This window comes from Neomonachus schauinslandi, chromosome 1 (assembly GCF_002201575.2).
Source record: "Neomonachus schauinslandi chromosome 1, ASM220157v2, whole genome shotgun sequence".
Taxonomy (NCBI): Eukaryota; Metazoa; Chordata; class Mammalia; order Carnivora; family Phocidae; genus Neomonachus; species Neomonachus schauinslandi.
The window spans coordinates 68,527,341-68,534,337 of record NC_058403.1 but is presented as its reverse complement, the minus strand read 5'-3'; the positions used below and the strand labels follow the sequence as shown (position 1 = coordinate 68,534,337).

The following is a 6,997-nucleotide window of genomic DNA, read 5'->3' as shown; positions in this document are numbered from 1 at the left end:
GGATATAATATTGGCTGATCTACTGAGGCACCCAGAAGGATAAGCCTTTTGTAGTTGATTTTTTTAGCTGGTTTGCCTGGTACTGAGGAAGGGCGTTGGGGTCCACATTGCTCCTCGTGATGTTAAAGTCAAGTAGCAGTGGCAGCCTGAGTCCTGCAAGAAAGGTTCGGCCCTTTTGCTAAGGAGGCTGGGAAGGGCAGGGAATGCTCTTGTTTAGGTGGCCATGGCATCGCCGCCGTGGGCTCCCGCCACTTGTGGGATGGTATCAGGTGCCCAGAACACTGTGTCTCCGGGTTCTGAGTCCTGCAGGCAGTAGTGGCTATCCTGGGGAAGGATCCGCTGTGTGGTCCTAGGAGGCAGAACCATCAGCAATCAATGTTTGCATGGCATCTGAGGCTCTTGCCCCTCCTGGGGCTCTGCAGGGCGGTGACCAGGTTGTGCCTTGGGAGATTCTCAGCCTTGGACAAGGATTAGTGTGTACAGGCATGGAAAAACCACAGAGCAAGCACGCAGAAACTCCTGGATGTAGACCTTGGCTTTTGAACTAGTTCTGTGGCAGAGGAGACCCACATTGCCACGAAAGTCTCACATTTCTAGCAACACTTAAATCAATATTGACCAAAGGTGCTGCCCAGATTCGAATCCAGGGAAATCAGACTTTGACCACACGGTCCTTCCCTCCTCTGCGGCAGGGCCATTTCCATTCCTCACGTCGGTCGGGGTGACAGAACCCTCCCTGGCTATCCATGCTGGAAGGGGCTGGCTCTCCCAGGCCAGGGCTTGGGAGGGCAGCCTTCACGGCTGAGCTATAGAGCAAGCATTTCCCTGAAACATGACGACAAGTTAGGTGGGGAAGATAGAAAATGCATGGTCCAGAAGCCCTCTTTCCTTACTCTTCCTCCCGATTTCCCTGAGGGGACCTTCACCCACATTTAAAATGGTCTGTTATGCTTCCTGCTTACAAAAAGCTTTCACAATTATCATCTCATCTAAACTGCACAGAAGCCCACGATGCAGGTATGTGGCTGTCTGCATCTTAGGCGCACCCCGCACGTGGGCTCTGGCCCACGGAGCCCCCCGCCCAGCTCCTGCCTGCGGCCCGTTCAGAGCCAGGGGAGGGAGGCGGTACCCACTCGGTGCACCGCATCACCATTCAGCGGCAGCCTGGCATACTCTCCGATGTGTAATTAATAAATAATTAGCTTTCAGAAAGCAAACTGCTGGCTCATGTGTGTATATTCCAGGCAGAAGCAGTCTCTGCGGATGTACTTTGTCTGCAGGGAAGAGACAGGCCTTGTCTTGCTCTGACCCTCTCCTGACCTGGGGGGGGTAGAAGCAGAGTTTCTCACCTGGTTCCTTTTCCTCCTGCTGCCAGAATAGAGAAAAGGTGTCATCTCACGTGTCACCTATGTTCCTGAAGGCCTGGCAGGTAGCCTGCTGGAGGCGGCTGCAAAGGGCTCCTGGGGAAGAGCTCAGATCACTGCCTGGTGCAGACACTGCTTGGTGTACTGAGTGCAGGAAGCTGAGTGTTTCCTCCTCTGGGCACATTTCAGGGACAGTTTCCCTGCCTTTCTAGATGCCCTGCTCAAGTGTGGAGATTCTCTAGTCAAAGGAGAAAGATGTCTCTCTGAACTAAGACACCCAGCAGAAAGCCGTGGTGTGGCCAGTGTGGGGTGCAGGCCCCCCGGGCTTGGAGGGCAAGGCCTGGCTTCTTCCCAGTCCTGGGAGCCATGGAAGGAAAACCGTTGCCGTGAGCAGCACGGAGGGGCATGTGCCTCGGGGCCCTGCCAGGCTGTGGGGCCCCAGGAAAGATAGGCACTGACCCCCAGTCTGAGGGGTTTTGTTTCTTACTCATCTTTGTGTTCTCAGTCTCCACCTCTGCTTCCAAGTGGACACCATACCAGGCACGGCCACTTCCCTTCCCCACAGCCCGTGACGTCTGTGTCAGAGAATGTTGAGTGAGACTTTTGTTATTCTGGAATTGACAACTGGGGCCCAAATCTGAGGACAAGGAGATTCTAAGAGAGTTTTCCATTGCTGGGACCAGACCTCTCCCCTGGGGGCTTAACGAGATGGCCCAGAACTGGAGCGGCTCGCCAGTGGGCCAGGCAGCCCTGGCCATCATGACGCACCTTGGCCCAGCCGGGCCAGAGCATCTTTCTGTCTCAGGTGGTGGGCAGGAATTAGGCTGTCACCTGTGTCACTTACCGTGGAAGAAATAAGGAAGATAGCTGTTCAGCTGCAGAGACCTATAAAGACTGAGTGGAATTCCCAGGTGTTCTTTTTTTTATGTTATGTTAGTCACCATACAATACTTCATTAGTTTTTGATGTAATGTTCCATGATTCATTGTTTGTGCATAGCACCCAGTGCTCCATGCAATACGTGCCCTCTTTAATACCCATCACCAGGCTCACCCCCCACCCCTGAAACCCTCAGTTTGCTTCCCGGAGTCCATAGTCTCTCATGATTTGTCTCCCCCTGATTTCCCCCCCTTCATTTTTCCCTTCCTTCTCCTAATGTCCTCCATGCTAATCCTTATGTTCCACAAATAAGTGAAACCATATGGATAATTGACTTTCTCTGCTTGACTTATTTCACTTAGCATAATCTCCTCCAGTCCCAACCATGTTGATGTAAAAGTTGGGTATTCATCCTTTCTGATGGCTGAGTAATATTCCATTGTATATATGGGCCACACCTTCTTTATCCATTCATCTGTTGAAGGGCATCTCGGCTCCTTCCACAGTTTGGCTATTGTGGACATTGCCGCTATAAACATTGGGGTGCATATGGCCCTTCTTTTCACTACATCTGTGTCTTTGGGGTAAATACCCAGTAGTGCAATTGCTGGGTCATAGGGTAGCTCTATTTTTAAGTTTTTGAAGAACCTCCACACTGTTTTCCAAAGTGGCTGTACCAACTTGCATTCCCACCAACAGTGTAAGAGGGTTCCCCTTTCTCCACAACCCCTCCAACATTTGTTGTTTCCTGCCTTGTTAATTTTTGCCATTCTAACTCGTGTGAGGTGGTATCTCAATGTAGTTTTGATTTTAATTTCCCTGATGGCTCATGATGTTGAGCATTTTTTCATGTGTCTGTTAGCCATTTGTATGTCTTCTTCAGAGAAGTGTCTGTTCCTGTCTTCTGCCCATGTTTTGACTTGATTATTTGTTTTTTGAGAAGTTCTTTATAGATCTTGGATACCAGCCCTTTATCTGTAGTGTCATTTGCAAATATCTTCTCCCATTCTGTGGGTTGCCTCTTTGTTTTGTTGACTGTTTCCTTTGCTGTGCAGAAACTTTTTATCTTGATGAAATCTCAGTAGTAGTTCATTTTTGCTTTTGTTTCCCTTGCCTTTGGGGACATGTCTTGAAAGAAGTTGCTGTGGCCGATGTCAAAGAGGTTACTGCCTGTGTTCTCCTCTAGGATTTTGATAGATTCCTGTCTCACATTTAGGTCTTTCATCCATTTTGAGTTTATCTTTAGCATGGCGTTAGAGAATGGTCGAATTTCATTCTTCTGTATATAGCTGTCCAATTCTCCCAGCACCATTTGTTGAAGAGACTGTTTTATTTTTCCATTGGATATTTTTTCCTGCTTTGTCAAAGATTAGTTGACCACAGAGTTGAGGGTCCATATCTGGGCTCTCTATTCTGTTCCATTGGTCTATATGTCTGTTTTTGTGCCAGTACCATGCTGTCTTGGTGATCACAGCTTTGTAATATAGCTTGAAATCAGGCAATGTGATGCCCCCAGCTTTGTTTTTCATTTTCAACATTTCCTTGGTGATCCAGGTGTTCTTTTCATCTATTTCCAAGGGGACATTGACAACATAGTGGGTGATCACTTCTCCATGGCTCTGAGCCATGTCAAGAGCCCCCAGGGTTTGAGCCCTTGAGCCAGAGTGAAGATGTGATTCTGAGGAATGAGAGTGACATGCCTCCAAATCAGTGGTGTTTCTCTTCTCAATGGACAAAGCCATAGACAGAGTATCTTTTGCCTATGGTACCCCCAACTGCAGCTTGAATGGGCCTGGTCCCATGGCTTTGGATCAGTACCCGGTGTCCTGGGCAGGGAGCCCCTCCATTCCGTCTGGTGAGCTGTGCCATTTTCCCTCCCTAGCCGGGCCCAGCTTCCCAGAGCCCGGGTACTCCCACACCTACTCCACTGGGCATGTGGTGCCAGAGTCCCAGGCCCATGGGAAAGATGAGACCTTCCTAAGTCTCCTCCAGGAAGACATTACCTGGCCCATCCTCGGGAATCTGCAGTGTGGGAGGATTGCAACTCTGGCCAGATTGCTGGAAGCACAGGACTCCTCTTCAGTCCGCCTCCTAGCTCAGCCGGCTGTAGGGAAATCATCTCCCCCCAGATCGCGGACCTGCTAGTGCCAGGGTTGCAGGTGCAAAAAGCCAGTCCCCACAGAGGAGAAACCTGTTCTTTTATCAAACTTCAGCTTCAAGAAGAGGATTCCTTTTTTTCTAACCTTGCTCATGGTTTTCTACTGTGAATCTAGACGGGTCTAGAGCCTGCACCATCCTTTTCTCTTTTCACCATCAAAGAGGACTGGGTCAGGAACAAGTTTCTGTTCCCCTGAAAATTGTGCTTTCCCCTCCTCGGCACCAATGTCCCATGGCAGGGCTTCTCAAACTAAGGGAATCCCCAGCATTGGTTAAAACTGCAGTTCAGGGGTGGGGACCATGGAGGCTTGCTTGTTCATTTCACCCTCCCTGCACAGACTGTCCTCCCACTTAGAAATCACAGTCCTCTTACCCTCTACCCGCAGGGTCTTTCAAACCAGGACTGACCACGTGGTATCCTATGGGGTTGTCTCATTTTGCCAACTGAGTGGAGATACCAGGAGCAGTCTGAAGCTTCGTGCCTTACCCAGACTGTGGTCAACTTCACTTCTGCCTCTACCAAAACCAAAATGAAAGTCGGCTGGGCAAGACCCATTGAGAAAAGGTTGAGGCTGGGCATTCCTTGCATCCTCAAAGTCAGGAAAGAGACTGAAAGTCTCAGAAGCCCCTCACAAATGAAACACTGTCACTTGGAAATTTTGATGCTTCAGTTCTAAAAAAAAAAAAAAAAAAAAGTGATTCCAAATGGAATTGTTGAGAAATCTAAGATCTAACTTATTGGAAGTGAGTTAGCAAACTGCCCCATCCTAAGCTGGGCCTAGAGTAAGTTCTGTGCCCAGAGCATTTCTGAGATGCATGAGTTTCTGTCTGCCTCACTCTGAGGATGAGAACTCTGGCATCTGACACCCCACAGATGTTCATCTGGACTTTGGCAACACCTTACAGCCTTCCACAGGGGCCCAGCTGGCTTCTACAAACAACGTAACCTTTCCTTTAGCTATCTAACTGTTAAGTGACATCTGGGAACTCTTAGCTTTTTTTTCTGGCACAGAACTGTTGGGGCCACCCATGTGGATCCCCACAGCATCTCAGGCAAATTGGAGATGAAAGACAAGACTTGGTCCCTGACATGGCAGCAGGACCTCCCTGCAAATGGTCCCAGAGAAAATGACAAATTTCTCCAAATCATCCGTTTCTCCAGTCTGGTAGACAGCCTTATGTCCCATGTGAGCATGGCACTTAGTCTGGGGCAACCTCAGAGGCCCCCCTGTCGGTGTTGTGCATTGCAGCACCCCACTTGCTTCTGTGGAATAGCTCAGAGGCTGAATAATAAGAGTACTTTTTGTACTTAAAAAAAAAAAAGCTAGCTCAGAGCTGGTCCAGTTGTCACCTGCCATAACCCCAGCTCTTCTGCATCCTCCTTCCCCTAGTGATAGAAATGACCAGGTAGAGGGCAAAGGGGGAGTCTGTGAGTCATGGCCTTTGTGGCAGGGCATATCTGAGATGGGAGGGAGTTGGGTGTGAGCTTCCAGAGCGTGGGGCAGAAGCTGACCTTCTATTCCCCTGTTCGACGTCTGCTTGGGCTGCCAGCCTATGGCGCTGCCGTCAGCCTATCTGAGCAGAAGCAAAGGGGAATGGGAAAAGCTGGCAGGACAGAGAGGCAGCAGGGTTATAGCTTGGTATGGGGGGAAAGCCACACATCAGGACTTGTTTCAGAATTGTACCAGCTGTGGGCCAAGCAGTCACTCGCGAGGTGGCTGGTTTGAGTTGTCTAGCCAGTAGTCTCCGGGAAAGTCTGCCGTGGGGCAGTAGCAGAGGCTGGGGTTGGGGAGAGGCACCCCTTCAGTGGAGCAGCTTCAGGATGTGGTGGAGGGAGAGGCGTGAAGGATGGACACCAGTGCCGCTCCTATGTGGATGCCCGGGGACAGCACGTCAGTGCAGGGGGCCTGGGAAACAGCCCTTGGCGTCTCTATGTTACCTACTTAACAGTTCCTTCCACGGTTCCCTGTCTCATCCGCTTTCCCTTTTTCTGTGCTTTTCTTTCTTCTTCCTTCTCTCTCTCTCTCTCCCTGGACTTTTGCTGGTATCTCTCTAAGAACATCAGGGTTGCAAACTTGGGGTCAAACGCAGGTTCTTCCTACTGGTCTCTTACAAGCAAGCGGGCTCTGGGAAGACTGAGTTACATTCTTTTGTCACTTGGTAAAAAAAAAAAAAAAGGCACATTCTCCTAAGCATCCTGAGAAGCCGTCATGGTCTGGCCACCAAACTCATTTTAAACCATTTATACTTTCATTCTCAGGGTGCCGAGTCTCCTAAAGTTTCTGCCTTATTTGGGAACCCCCTTTCAGGCTGATTTAGCCCAGTGGGATCCCGGGAGTAAAAGGTTCTCGGGTGCCGTTAGGTTCACAAACACGGACACGAAGCAGCCTTCAGGGTGGACAGGCGAAGTTGGCATGGAAGACGAATACAGTTTCTAACTTCCCGGTGGGAGACCCATGGGGAAGGCAGATGGCTGCGTCATGAAGCAAAGTTCAGGGTGTTAGAAATGGGAACCTCAAGAACTGACTTTGAGGGAAGACCAGGGCAAATCACCGGAGGTGCAGGGCTACGTACATATGTTAGAGTCCGGCATGGGG

General features: G+C 49.9%; 1 pseudogene; it reads left to right on the top strand.

The window, feature by feature from the left end:
- Positions 1 to 1,011: 1,011 nt before the first annotated feature.
- On the top strand, positions 1,012 to 4,510 carry LOC110582640 (annotated as a pseudogene).
- The last annotated feature ends 2,487 nt before the right edge of the window (positions 4,511 to 6,997 follow it).